Here is a 15,694-nt window from a genome sequence, read left to right as displayed (position 1 = left end):
ATCCCAGCAAGGAGGCGTCCTTATCACATTAGCCTGAGCCTACCGAGGGCTTAAGTCAAGTCAGACATATAGGAATTCTCCCACGAATATCCATAGTCTACTGATGAAAATACTTTAAGAAAAGGCTTTAAGAAGGGTTGCGCCAAGCATCATCCTAATGAAAAGCATCCTCAGCGTGGAGGTGAGTTGAGAGTCCTGGACATTAGTTGTAAAACCCAAGCCATAGAGGAAGTTATTGGTTAACTATGGCTAAGAAAAAATGAGTGGTAGGTCATTTAAAGTTACTAGCACTATAAGGAGTAACACTATGCAAAAAAAACTTTGCTACGTCCCAGCCTTTTCTTTAGTTAAGACTAGATTGAAGATCTCTCTTTATCTGAAAGAGAATTTATCTCTTTTTAGTTTAGTTTTTTCAGTATGTCCCAACTATTTTCGTTTTTTGGATCAGATTATAAATAGAAATTAAGGTATTCATTGTTGCCTATGCCTACTTTTACATTTGTTAGATCATGAGTGGTATAGTTTTTTAGATCTATTATACACTTATAACTGATAATGTGATGTTTTTATGTGTGGGGCATTTGTGTCCTGGGGTTTTATAGTCAGTATTGTATATGTACTTTGTCTCTTGAAAGTTTTGTTTTGTTATTTGTATATGCACCTTGACGTTTACCCTGTATTTTACAAATAAACTGAACTAAACTAAACTCAGACCCCTAGGAGTTGATTTCTCTTTAAAGCCCTGGCCATTAGGTGACAAAGGCATCGATTACAAGTGCTGTGTATGGGGGAAGGTGATAATCACTTCACCCGAAAAATACCAGTAGCTCGGGATGAGGTATTAACTAAGTGTGATAATTAACCTTATGTCACGTTCCGAGTACGGTACATAAAACTGGGGTATTACATGCAGAATTTGCTTTCCACAAGGTATTCAGCTTGCCTCGTAATTTACCAGCCATTTTCCGTGGTAAATTTTAATCCCTGTGCAAACACAGTTTGCTCAGGGTTCGGAATTCAGCCCCTAATTTGTAATCAGGGAACCATAGTGATAGTACCTGGGTATGAAAAGGTTAGTAACTGGGAAGTGATTGGAAAAGTGAATGAATGTTAGAATGTGCTTGAATGCTGAAATATGCTTGAATTATAATGATGGTGCAGTAAAGGTAATGGCAAATTCTTTTATATAGTTCTGGCCTCTAGGCACTGGTCTGCTAGTGCATTGTTGCCTTAACACGGACAAGACAGAAGTCCTCATCTTTGGGAACAACACCTCGCCATGGAATGATGCATAGTGCCTGTGGAACTTGGCCTATCTGCTTGCTCCAACAGACCACGCCTGCAATCTCTGCATAATCCTGGATAGCAAGCTACCCATGAAGAAACAAGTCAATGCAGTCTCATCCACTTGCTTCCACACCCTCTGCATGCTCTGCAAGGTCTTCAGGTGGCTCCTGGTAAACACCAGAGGAAACGTCACGCAGGCCCTTACCACCACCAGACTGGACTACGGAAACACACTCTATGTAGGAATCACTGCACACCTCCTGAAGAGACTCCAGACAACACAAAACTCAGAGACAGGACTCATACTCGACCTTTCTTGAAGGACCCACATCACACCCCATCTCAAGAAACTACACTGGCTCCTGATTCAGAAGAGATGCCAGTTCAAGATGCTGACCCACGCTTACAAGGCCTTACACAGTGAAGGACCAGCATACATCAACAAGTGCCTGACCTTCCACCAACCACCCAGACACCTTCAATCCACTTCCCTCTCCCTCGCAGACACCTCATAGATCAGCCAGGCCAACAGCGGAGGACTCTCCTTGTCACACCTGACAGCCAAGGCTTGCAATGACGTCCCCCTGCACCTCAGGACTGTGCCATCGTTCCAGCAATTCAGGAAAAAACTAAAAACCTAGTTGCTTAATTGATCAGACGTCAACCCAGCAGCCAAAATTTTCCAGTGTCTCGAGATCCTCACAGGTGATTTGTCCCACTTTATAAATGCTTGATTGATTGCAAGCATTTGGTTAGATATGCAAAGATTTGAACTAGGGGGTCTGGCCTGATGTAATTGTCCGAGCTCCTTCAGTCACAGCAATAAATCAGCTAACTATCTGACAGCATTTTTACCGTTGTACAAAAAAAGCTACAGCATGTTGTAAGTGTAGTAATTCTGCATAAAAGTGGCAATGTTGCCATTCTGAAACTGGTCTGGTGGTGGAGAAAATCTACTCAGAGCTGCAGACCCTCTCCACTTATTCAGGGCTCCGACTCATGAGATGGTGTACAGGACTATATGGCCTACTGAATGAAGAACATTGAAGACAAGGGCGACCTATTGGTGTTGTGGATAGGGTAAGAGTGGGACAGAAAATTGGCCAGGGTTCTAAAATGAAAGTGGCTCCCATAAGCGAATCAGATAGCTAAAAGTGTAACCCACATTTGCAACTCCCTTGAATAGGTGTTTTGCAATGTATAGGAGACTGCATGCCTTTCTGCATTTTGCATGCAATGTTTGTGGTAATATCAGGGAATGCACCAGGGAAAACTGACCCACTAGACCATAAAACAGGCCCACATACTGTTCCCACATGCTGACCTGTCGGACCAGCCCTTTTGGAACTACCTGATTGCCCTATAGGCCAGTGAGACCTGGTTGTGTAGGACATGAATTTACACCTCAGTGTCAATTACATAATGACCTGTTAAAACTACCATGGGTGAATGAAGGAGGGGGTGTTGTGGAGTGAGGCCACAAGCCTGATCCAGGAAAGAATTCCCAAGTGAAGGTTGAAGCCACCTCAAAAAAGAAGGGTACACACAATATTTGCTTCCTCTTGTGGCACTTGTAGAACTATGCAGACGGCGGGCCCTATGGACAGGGCTAGTGGAGACACAAAGATGATGGTTGGTGCCCCAGGACTGGCCCAAGGGCATTACATCTTTATGAGTAAATAAGAGGGGTGGGCCAGCACATTGTGAGAGTGCTATGGCACAAGAGGTATCCGAAGAAATTGCTAGTCCACTGAAAGGAAAAGGTGACCCATCAGACCCTCTTGATACGCTTAACAATTGGGAGGAAATGTATGTCAACATTGTCACTGCTAGACCAGCATACTGCTGCTAAACTGGCCTTGAAACCGCTGCTGGATCTAGAGGATTTGGCTTTAGGCCCCACAAAACCTATACTGATTAATATCATAAAAGCAATTCAAGACATTAGGTCTTCTGTAGAAGCTAAGGTCTATGATCTGAACAAGGACCCAACTGAATTGTGCAGCGTCACAGACAGGGTCACACAATTGGAAGTGGGGGCTTCTGACATGGAGAGTGCTGACCTTTCAAAATAAACTAGATGACGTTACACACAGAACTAATGTAGTGGAAACAATAGCAGAAGACGATGAAGAAAGGCTGCAGTGCAATAACATACTACTGGTGGGACTTCTGAACGAAAAGTGGGCAAGGGTTTTGATCAGTACCTTGAGCAATGGATAAGTAAAGATCTGAAACCTAACGGACTGTTGAAATTCTTCTAAACTGAAAGGGCACATAGGGCATTGGTGCCACCACTAGGAGCATCATCTCATGCAATTATATTTGCTCTACTAAACTGCAGAGATGTGATTTTGCAAGGAGCGAGAATGAAGGGAAAAATACAGATTGAAGGTTCAGGCTATTCTCAGATTATACACAGCAGGATAAAAATCTATGCAGATCAAAAGGGGTGCAGACACAAGAACCTGATGTCTTTCCAGCAAAGTTAAAAGTTGGGCATGAAGATCAGATGTGTTTCTCCAGCAAGCTTTGCGCAGCAAGCATGGATCTGGCGGAAGAACCTGGGAACAAAGAGAGGAGGGACCCCCTTTAGATGGGGGTCACCATCTAAAGGGAGGGATAATGATAAAAGCATAAAAACTGATCTCTGAGAATGTTGCGGGATTGCACTATGAATATGAAACCAGTGCCTTGGATTATGGGACTGAAACTTGGCTGACTAATTCAATGGGTGCTTGGACAGAATATCGAAAACAACTATTGTGATACTAAAATATAGTTGCAGGGATATTGTGATATAAAAATATTGTGGACATAAATATCCATAGTAAGCATATTCTTTTTAGAGTTGTTTCTAATATTGTTGTAGAATATAGTGTTTACCTAATATTGTTGTATACAATGTTTTTTTTTACAATGATTCTGTTAAGTGGTTGTTATTTTTAAATGTACTTTATGTAGTTAATTTTAAAATACTTTTATGGTAAGTATATTTGTTTTAAAAAGTTATTGTAATGTTTATGGTATTTATTTGTAAAATGAATTTATTGTAATTTTTTAAAGTAAAATATATATTTTATTGAATCATTTTGCAGTAGCTGGGTGTTGGACCTACAGTGGAAAAGGGTAAGGAGATTTTTAAAGATTTCTTTTTTTTTTATTCAAATTTAATTAGTAATATGTTTTTGAAATTCTAAATGTTATCTATATGTAAAGGTTAAGATTGTTTCTGTTGATTTTTGTAATGTTTTGATGTTTGTAAGTATTTAATTTGAGTTATAAATGTATGCTCTACAATAGTTATTATTTTTTTGTTTATTATGTTATTTTATGTATATTTTGTGTTTATTATAATTAAAATGTAAACATTAAAAAAAGTCATATTGTAATATTTTGCTTAGTTCTATTTTAAATGATAAAAGTCCTTTGAATGTATATATTTTTCATTAAGTATTTTAATTTTTTATTCAAATTTGTTTTTTTAATAAAACGTGTTTAATAAAAAGTTATGTATTTTTTTGTTTTTTTACATAAAATGAATAATGTTTTTATTATTTGGATGTTGGGAGTATTGGGGAAAAGGGTGAAGAGATTTCTAAAATATTTCTTAGGTTTGTATTTTATTTAATGTTTTTATATTTTAGGTATTGTATCTGTAATTCATTTTTAAAAACAAATGCTACATTTTGATATGTAAAGTTTTTTTATTGGTTTCTTTTATTTGTTAACATTTCAATTATAATTAAAAACTCGGACTGCCAAACTCCTAATTTGGCGGCCGGACTGCCAAACCAGCAGCGAACATGACCAGCACCGCATGTCTGGCAGTCTGTTCACCACCAGACTCCTAATAAGGTGCCCAACACCCTCCCCCAAAATGGTTTAGATTGGAGTGAGAATAGTAAATGCTGTCCTGTTGGTGTCCAATGTTTGGAGCTATTTTAATGCCTTTTTTTAACAGGAAATTAATTTGGTTTAATTTAAACCAACATTATTTTTTAATTTCCTTTGATTTTTTAAGTCTCCTGGGGCGGTTTTAACTTTTACTTTTTTGGCTTCTTTATGATTTGCAATTACTATAGTTTACTTCAGTGGATTTCATTTGGATATTATATTTTTTTACTTATTTGGGTTTGGATTTTTTTGTGAATTCGATTTTTCGGAGGTGGAAGTGGATCCAGAACGTCAGCTACTGTAAGAATAATATTTTTATTTCATTTTGAGTAGGAAGTGTTATGATATGTAAATATATATTATGCTTTTAATGCAATTGAAAAGTTTTATTTTGTATGTGTGTCTTTTAATTCATGAGCAGATCTGCATATTTTTTATATTCCATCCTTTTGGGTTTCCTCTGAATACTTGTGGGTGCCCTCAGAAGCGGAACAAGGCCATCCCCTTGGGAGCATTGGAGGGCCTTGAGAATGACTTCTTCCCTCACAATGTGAGGGTAAACACACTTACATCACTCTTGGAGTGATTGGATATTTACCCATCTGAGAAGGACCTGAAAAGGCAGTGTGGACCTGCTTGCTATCAACAGTCCTACCTAAAAAAACAGGGACCCTAGGTCCAAGTGCCAGTATCTGGCGACCAACAGACTTAACACGGGGTCCCCTTTGGCTAGGATCACAATGGAACCTCAACAGTCAAGTGACCTCATTGATAAAAGTCACTGGCCTGTGGATGCATGAGGCCTGGGCGGAGAGCCAGGAGGAGACCTCATGCCCCACCATAAATTAGAAACAATGATTTACCCTGGGGGAGAGAGAAGTAGCTGATTAGCAATACCCTGGTTGCTGGCCTGGTGGGGCATGGAGAGGGCAGGAAGTGTGGAACCCTCAAGTGCCTTTAGCCCAGAAAGCAGTACAAACTCAACTGACAATCTGCATCTCCATCGCCCAGCACCTCTAACTGACGAATAATTAGGAGAGACATGACGATGGCCAAGGGCAGAAAAGACAATAATTTGAGAAAAATGGTCACGAGGTCAACGCTGTTGAAAATGGACTCAACCCATAAATATCTGTTGCAGCTTATCACAAAACTAACACAAATCAAGGGCACTCTAGAACGGACTCTGACACCCTCACAAAATCCTTTATGGAGTCCCGGTTCTCTACACTGCATTATGAACTTCTGGTGGTAAAACAGGACCTAGTGAAAGAACTTAGAGGAGGTTAAGCAGGACCTAATTGACCTAGGAACTAGGGTTTCGCCTTTGAGGACTCTGGGGCAGCTCCGGACGAAGAGGTGGAAATGCTGATGCAAGAAGTACTCCCTCTTAAGGATGAGCAAATGGATGTTCAGGCACATGCAGAAGATGTACAAAAATGCTCAAGATGACAAAACATCTACATTTGCTTGGTGCCATAAAATGCAGAGGACACCAACATGTCACACTACGTACAACAACTCTTATGACATGTTTTATCCTCGAAAAACTCCACTAAGCTAGAAATCAATGGAGCGCATAGAGTCAAGCGAGCAGGGGCAGAGATATATTGGATTTCGGATACATTGATGTGTTTTCATCACTTCTCAGCAAAAGAAGACATACTTAAAGTGGTGCGACATAAAGGACCTATAACACTTCAAAGACACAAAATCTCTCTTTTTCAGGATCTCTTGATGATCATATTACAATGATGCAGATACTTCAAACCAGATACTGACTTCCTTAGAGCAGCCCTTGCTGGGCGATGTTTAATGTCTGCATTAAGAATTGTATTACACGCCTCTAGATATCAACAAGATTTTTGTAAAAAGTACGTAAATCTGCTACGGGCACATATTATACATTAGGATGTGGTGTATTTGTAGTCAATGCCAGCCATGTAGGTCCATCATTACTTAAGGAACCTAATCTAATGTGTTATATTACATGTGGGAGGGCGCCTTCAAACCAATTTTGGAGTTTTCGATAAGTTAGATGTATCTCTAAATATTGGTAAACTCTGTACTGTTGAGGTACATGTGCAATTGTATATGTATGAAATGTATGTGTATCTGCATTGACTGCAAGAAAGGTGACCCATGAGTAAAACATGTCTGTTCTGTACGCATCATGTGCCTCTACCACTCATTTAACATCCCCACCGTCTTCAGTGAGCCCATTAGCAAGTAGATACTTTGTGACTGGTTGTCTACAGTTTCCCGCAAAAAGGTAATTAGGGTACATTTAGCATGTGAGAGAGAGATACTCAGGGGATTTGTACAATGAGTGCCTGAGCAAATGTTGGTGGTGACAAGTTGTAGAACTCTTACCATGGGGGTAAGACTGCTTGATTTAGGACGGCAGCACCGCTGAGTGTGGGCGACAAAACGTGTTTTGTTCTGAGAACAGACCTGATGTGATAGCATGTCTCTGGTTGGAAAGCTGACTCCGTAACTCTCAGAGTGGCAATACTAGGTAAACTATTGTGTGCAAATATGTCAGATTGGAGCAGGCACAAAGGAAATACATGTAAAGGACAGATGAATAAATATGCCTTCTCAGAATGGCAGCTGAAAAGCAAGCTGTGCTGAAATATAATAAAAGCAGATAAAATATGTACTTGTTTTAAAGACACAGGCTATGGGCCCAAGAGCTAAAATATGGGTGCCCAATCTAGGTGCTAAAAGGAACCCCCGACATAGACACTGTAAACATATTCAAGAAGTTAGACATTTAGGGCCAGATTTATCAAGGTTTTGCATCGCCCTTGCGCCACACAAGGGGGCGCAAGGACGATGCAAAACCTAAGTGATACTTATCAAGCCATGCAAGGCCACCTTGGGTAGCCCTGCATGGCTTGATAAATCTGGAGGAAGACAAGGCAGTGCATATTCCTGCCATGAGTTACTCTGCCACAGGGAGGTGTTCCATGGGTGGAGGGTAGGTTTTCCCACGCATCTACCCATGGGTATTGGCAAAATTCCCAGATTTATTATTACCCCCAGATCCGCCTTGCCTCATCCTTAAATGCTAGTACCTTCTGCCACACTCCCTCCTGCTGGATGCTACTTAAGCAGTACCTACCCTGCAAAAAAACAATCCTGCCTACCACGCAGGCACCCTTGCACCAGGACGCAAGGGTGCCTGCTTTGGTGCTAGGCTTCTAATTCTGTGCCATTGCAGACAGAGGACAGGAATGCACCATAGCTTGATAGATATGATACATTCCTGCCCTCCCTCGTTCATGCAGTGCAGCAAGGTGTCATGCTACATTGCGCTGTGTGAACGTTTGTAAATATGGCCCTTGGTCTTGGCGTTGGTTTCTGAGGTCATGTATGTATACATGTGATACCAAATAATGTATGTATGTGTCGGGTCATGTCATGCATGTACATATGAGATCCAGTCACGTGTGCATTAGTTCATGTATGTATATCTTTAATGGTGTCATGCACAGGTGTATGACATTACAACGCATGTTTTTACCATGTATGCCTTTACCACAAATTCTTTACCACATCTACCTTTACCATGTATAATTCTTTACAATGCAAATCTTTACCACGCTTACGCATAGAGTAACATTGAAAGTACCTTTACCATGCATACCTTGACCAACCATAACTTTACAACTCATTTTTTAAATAGAAATATAAATTCTTCAATAAAATAAAATACAGTAGCGAATATAAGTAATAAAAATACAGACAATAGCTATATACAAATTCCCCTAATGTGCCTGATACTATAAACAGTAGATTACCATTACATGAGTGCACCAGCGCAAGTGCAATTACCACTGCTACCACTTAAGGTACAGCTAGGACACCCAGCACAAGAACCACTACAAGTTAAGAGGGGAGAGATGTTAGGGTAATGCACATCAGCACAAGGAGCTGAGATGTCATGAAGCTGGGGAGGCTTAATTACCTTTAGAGAATAAGGAGTTTATTTAATTATAACACTTCACTAAAGAACAGAATGTTTGTGTTTAGGGAGTGCTGATACAATGTCCACAGAAACTTTGCAGCCACAAACCTGCAACAGTAGTTTAATAACCCTACCCTTTCGTCAAAGATAATCTTCCTCTGTAAATATGTGCAAATGCTAAATGTATGTACTGTGGTATTAGTGTTATCAGCTATCACCCACCAGTGTCTCTGCGTTACTGAAAACTGATAGTGACTGATATGCGTGCTATTGTTGTCAAGTACAACATTTCTTAATGCTCCTGTACCTGAATAAACACGCGCTGCTAATAAGAACCACACGCCTTTAGCCCTAGGAGACAGCTCGCAAGAGAGGTCTACTATTTATCACTTTTAGTAATAAAATATATTATTTGATGTACTCATGATATTCATATACAGATTATGCAGTAGTGGCTCGAGGCACGTGGCGCGGGCGGGGCGGCACGCGGGGAGACTGGGGGTGAAGAAAAATTAATAAATAAAAAAAAAAACTTACCTGAATGCCCCGCTGCCGCCGCAGCTGCCACCTCGGGCTCCTCTTACCTTAACCACAGGCACAGGCTCCCAGCATGCCCTGTGGCAAATCTGAAGTTCTGCTGTCATGCTGCTGCCAGCATTACAGCAGCGTTCGGATTGTTCGGAGCGCCCAGCCAAATTAAGTAACAGAAAGAATGTACATATGTTGTGTTTTAGGAAAGCGTTGTAAAAAGGCGATGCACTGAACCCCGAACTAACAAGAGGGGTTGCAGTGTAAACCAAACAAGCCCCTGCAAACACACCAAACTAAAACTGAAAACATTAACATATACTGTTACATCCTGTTACTGACCTCTACCCTACATGCTTTGCAATGAATCATATAAGAGAGGGTTCTTGCGTCAGACATCCCGCAACAGTCGTACTGAGTTAGAAACAAAATTTGAGGAAGAGGAATACATCAATGACCACTACCAATGAGTGTATGTAAAAAGCTGCTTTATTAACACAGGTGCACATAATACCATAACCTTGGCTTTTGCCTTACAAATCTAAAACCTCACTATACATGAGCCAAAACCTAACTCCCCCACCCCTTCTCCTAAAGTGCCCTCCCTCTCCCAGCAATATTGTGATCCTCACTTCCTCAGTGTTGTTCTGAGCTCTCAGTAGTAGTCAAGAATTACTGACTTCATTATCCATATTTTATTCCTGTTATCGTCTACTAATCATAACTTCTAAACCAACCTATTCACTTCCTGTCTGTTCAGGCTATGATCCTACCTACACTTCCCTATACAGCCTAGACTGCCAGTGTCTCAAAATATAGACCTGTGAAAAACAAGCTATTTTTTCCTCCCACCGCCATACACTTGCCTCAAGCGACACCCTAAGACAACAAAGAAGAACCCCTGCGCACCTGTCCTCAACAAGCAGGCCCACTAACTGCCACAAGAAGAGAGGGGGAGGGGCTCAATAGCCTGACACCCTCCCCCACACTAAAAAAGAGGGAGGGATGGGGAAAAACCTGCTGACTAGCTGACCACCCACAGGGTAACTGTTAACAAAATGGTGGCTGGTCATCTAAAATGTGTGCTTTGATACCCCTGCTCGATCAAGCCTAAAGGGAGAAGTGTTGCCCTTGACTTCTGTATTTTGTTAAGTAGGACATATATTTTTTTCAATATATCTTAACAGCAACACTTCCAAACTGTAATTTTGCTGTGTATGAATTTAGCAGACCCACTGACTAACAAGGGGTTACCGGTTGGCACCCCAACCTGGCTAACTTCTGAATGAGACTACCTAACTGAGTCATGTAAGGTATTCAATTAATCATAGCATTACATGCAACTTGATGGCTAAGTCGAAATTAATGTCACTTTTAAAGTTAAGCAACTTTTAGAAAGTTGTCATTCTGTGCCTCTGCTAATCCAGAGGCCTCACAAAGGCACAAACACACTTAAAGCTTTCTTCCACCCAGAGGAGACACGTGAACAACTCGCATGCTCGGTTACAAAGTCAGTTGCCACAGAGAGAGGTGTTACCTCCTCTCCCAGGATGGCCACTCAGGGGTTAGTCCAGAAAGTGAGCTTTAAATGGGAAGCCACCTTGGATGGGCCGACAACCACAACACCCTGAGCAGGATGCTACCTTGTCCCCAAAGCCAGATCAGGAACAGACCATAAAAATAGTAAAATAAGCACACACGTTAACAGCTTGAATTAAGCATGAAACCACACCACCATATAATGCAGCTTCACAAACATTCCAAAGCACATACAATGTAAATAACTACACAATCACACATAAGATTCACACACCAATCCAAGGGATAATTTATTCCCTAGTATGCATCCCACAGCCCATCCCACACCCATCGGAGCAGCAGAGACCCTGCCTTTGCTTACCTATCACAGGACTGCCCACCATATTTAGTGATCTCCTTCAGCTAGACCCTGATTGTTTTGCAGAAAATACTGAAACCATTACAGTAGCCTTTACAGCAAACATGCATGTTGTTCACCCTACAATTTCATGGTGACCCACTCAGTATAATTTTTGTTCTGCAGAAAGAAAACACCAAATTGAGGGTTTCTTCATGCACAACACACAAGAAAAGTAATTGCTGCACATTGAGTTTTCTCCTAGGAAGTCAGGCACAATTTTCTTTATTTTCTGCTCAGGTGATGCAGGCCCTGAAGGAAACAATAAGCATTGAAATCCTTGCCGTAAGTAATGAGTGGCTTCCTCTGCTATGACCTGTGGTGAATCTGTCACTGAGTAAAGTTTTCCAGCAGTAGACCCAGCTGAGGGTCAGCTGGCATATCTCCACTTCTAAGTGAGGCAGTGGAACTTTGAGTCTGGTAGCAAAGGTGCATAGCCAATTTAAGGTGGTTCTCCAATTACACTACACATTAAATGACCAAGTCAGTATACATTTATATCTAGAAGACTCTGTGGTGTCTCCGTTCATTTTATCGTCCTGATGAAGATCCAATGCTGATTAATCTGAAATAGGGTTGAAATGTTGACAAATTTCTTAACTGTGGACTGGCTTTCAAATTGATGATATATGGATGTGGATATCTAAACAGTAGATATCCCAGAACATCATTATTTACGTTTTTCCAGTCACATCTACATAGTGCACTGGCACTTTTTCACTTTGTCACTTTGCACTGCGCCGTCACTATAAAGGAGCACCTCATTATTGTTATTTTTGCTATGTCATTTAAAGTTCTGTGACAGAATAAAATTGTATATTGTCTTAACCTCCCTTCTACACACTATATATCTAAGAAAATAGCAGTGGAAGTCAAGGGCAACACTTCTGCCTTGGGGACCATTTGTATCTAAGGTACTGAATACCTCGGTTCCTGGGTAATGGGTTATTTCCCCTTCTTCTAGATACAAGCCTAAAGGGAGCCCATTGTAGCCCAGTGCAGCCCAATGTGTGCTCGGAGCCCCCCAATACCCAATTACTCCTGGATGGAGGCCTTCCGTGGTCAGTGTGGTGTCGTCACCAATACGGGACCGCACCAGCAGTGGAGTCACAGAGGGGGAAGAAGGATCACCCCTCTTCAGAGGACAGGATGGGCTGGACGGCAAGGGGAGGTGACAAGGGAGGGGGAGAAAGGGCGCGAAGGCAGTACGGAGCAGGATAGCAATAAAGATAGAAGTGCCAAACGTTCCCTCGTGTCCTGTCATAATTCAGGCCCCTGGAGACCTGACATTTGGCGACGAAGGTGGGCCTACCATCCATGGTAGCACCGCCACCCACGAACGCACCCAACCCAGAACGGAACACCGCGGTGCACCCGCACAACCAACCAATCCAACGGCTGATTTCTGCAACTCAGCACTGAGGCACTGTGGCCGTCACCACGCACCCCGAGCAACCTGCACTTACCGGTCGCGGCGGCCGGCCACGCGCGCATCCCGCACTGCGCGGTGAGAAGACGACACCCGCTAACTCATCTGCCCCAGGAACTATGAGTCCTGCACGCGGCGCATACCGCGTTGCACTGCGCCGGCGGCGGCATAAGGAAAACGGGAGGTGCATCCGCGCACTCCCAGAGGAAACAAATAGAACCGGAGTCCTGCACTCAACGCGCTCCGCATTGCTCTGCACCGACGGCGGCACAAAGAGAACGGGAGGTGCATCCGCGCACTCCCAGGAAAAAAAAAGAGAACTGTAAGTACTGCACGCGGCGCGTACCGCGTTGCACTGCGCCGACGGCAGCACAAAGTAACGGGAGGTGCATCCGCGCACTCCCAGAGGAAAAAAAAAAACAACACTCACCGCAAGCGGCTGCCGGCCGCGAGAGCGCGCTCCCAGCACGGCGCGGCTTAAAAGAAGACACCCAGCTGCTCGCTGAGTCGGAGGAGCCGCGAGTGTCCCCGTGCAAACAGTGCTCAGCGTCCAACGCGACGAGCTGCACCGCAACAGCGCCGCCCACGCCGGAGGGGACCGAAAAAGCGCCGCCCAAGCCAGAGGTGAATTTACAGCCACGCACTCCCAGGAGACAATCAAATACCAAACGTTTAGGTGACTTACCAGCCAGCTAGGCACCACTGCACACAGGAGCGGCAGTACACAAGACACCACAGGCACAAGGTAGAAAAGAGTGCCCGGCCACTCCCAGAGCTCCAGCGCTAAAGCCCAGAGACCAACGAAAACAGGAAATTTTCATCTCTACACAGCACTAGCCTAAGGACCACAGACCATGGCCGGCGTACCGCCAATAGAACCTTTCACCGTTACAGGGGCGCCACCCACCCAAGCTGCAAAATGGAAGGTCTGGGTTGAAAGACTGGAAACGTACTTCGAAGCACTAGATATCAAAGCCGAACGGCGCAGACCCCTCCTCCTCCACATCGGCGGAGCGGACATCCACAGAATTTTTAAATCGGTCACTGAGGTGCAACCCCGCACATACGAGACACTCAAAAGAGCCATCACAGCCCACTTTGAGCCGTACGCCAACTCAGATTACGAAAGGTTCCTACTGCGCCAAGCACGCCAAACCACCGACGAATCAGTCGACGTTTTCTACACGAGACTACGAGAACTGGCCAGCACCTGCACTCTTCATACAAGGATGCTCGTCATCAAAGCTAAGAGAGCGCATTCTCCAACAACCCAATATGCCAATGAAGGACATTCTCGCACTGGGGAGGTCACAAGAACTAGCGCGAGCCAGAGCAGCTCACATGGAACAAGTGTCTGCGACCCCGACAAAAACAGAGGTAGCCAATGCAGTCAAGACCAACACGCCACGACAGAAAAGAGAACCATATAAGGGGAGACTGTGGGGCAAGCCATGCAAATGGTGCGGTGGCCCAGCACCACACCCGACCACCTGCCCAGCCTGGGGCAAGATGTGCAGCGCGTGTGGGAAGCTTAACCACTTCGCCAAGGTCTGCAAGTCAACACCGAAGCCACCAAATAACCCCACAAAACAAACCGTCAAGATGGTGGACACACTACTAGATCAAGACTCAGACAGCGACATGGACAACGATCAGCACACAGTCCACGTGATTCACGCGGTAGGAAACCGACGTCTGCCCACATGCACTGTCATGGTCCAAGGCTCCCCCACACAAGCACTGGTAGACACAGGCGCCTCCATCAACCTGATGGCCATGAATGTGTACAACAACCTGTCGCAACCGCGACCAGCACTCCGGTCCACAAACATACAAGTATTCGCGTTTGGCAACGACCGGCCTCTAAGTATAGCGGGAGTCTTTACAACTGCCATTACCCACGACGACACTGAAATGGCAACCAAAGTGTATGTCTCCGAAGACGGAACAGGCTTCCTCCTAGGCTGTCGCACGGCCCAAGACCTCAACCTGGTGCATTTTGCCTTCACAGTCCACGTGAACACACTACAAATCCTCATGCAAGATTTCAAAAGTCTGTTTGAAGGCATCGGATGCCTGAAAGGACCGCCACTACGCCTCCACATTGACAAGTCAGTGGCCCCCATAGCGCTCAGACACCGAAGAATAGCATTCCACCTACGCCCCAAAGTGGAACATGAACTACGGCTCCTAGAACAAGCAGGGGTCATAGAAAAAGTATCGGGCCCAACACCGTGGGTCTCCCCCATCGTCGTCGCCCGGAAACCCAAACAACCAGAAGCAGTGAGGATATGTGTCGACATGCGCGTACCAAACCTAGCTATCAAAAGAGAAAGGCACCTAACCCCGACCATAGATGACATTCTCAGCGAACTGTCAGGGTCAATCTGGTTCTCAAAAATGGACCTGCGGTCTGGATACCATCAAATAATGCTTCACCCAGACTCACGACCCATCACCACCTTTTCCACCCACAATGGACTCTGGAGATACAAACGGTTGAACTTTGGCATCTCTAGCGCAGCTGAAGTGTTCCAACACGTTATCAAAGACGTTCTGAATGGACTCCCGGGGGTTCTGAACGTGAGTGACGACATTCTAGTCCATGCACCCACAGTAGAAACACATCTGAAAAGGCTGAGAG

This window comes from Pleurodeles waltl, chromosome 8 (assembly GCF_031143425.1).
Source record: "Pleurodeles waltl isolate 20211129_DDA chromosome 8, aPleWal1.hap1.20221129, whole genome shotgun sequence".
Classification (NCBI taxonomy): domain Eukaryota; kingdom Metazoa; phylum Chordata; class Amphibia; order Caudata; family Salamandridae; genus Pleurodeles; species Pleurodeles waltl.
The sequence above is the reverse complement of the archived record's forward strand: the minus strand, read 5'-3'. Positions refer to the sequence as shown.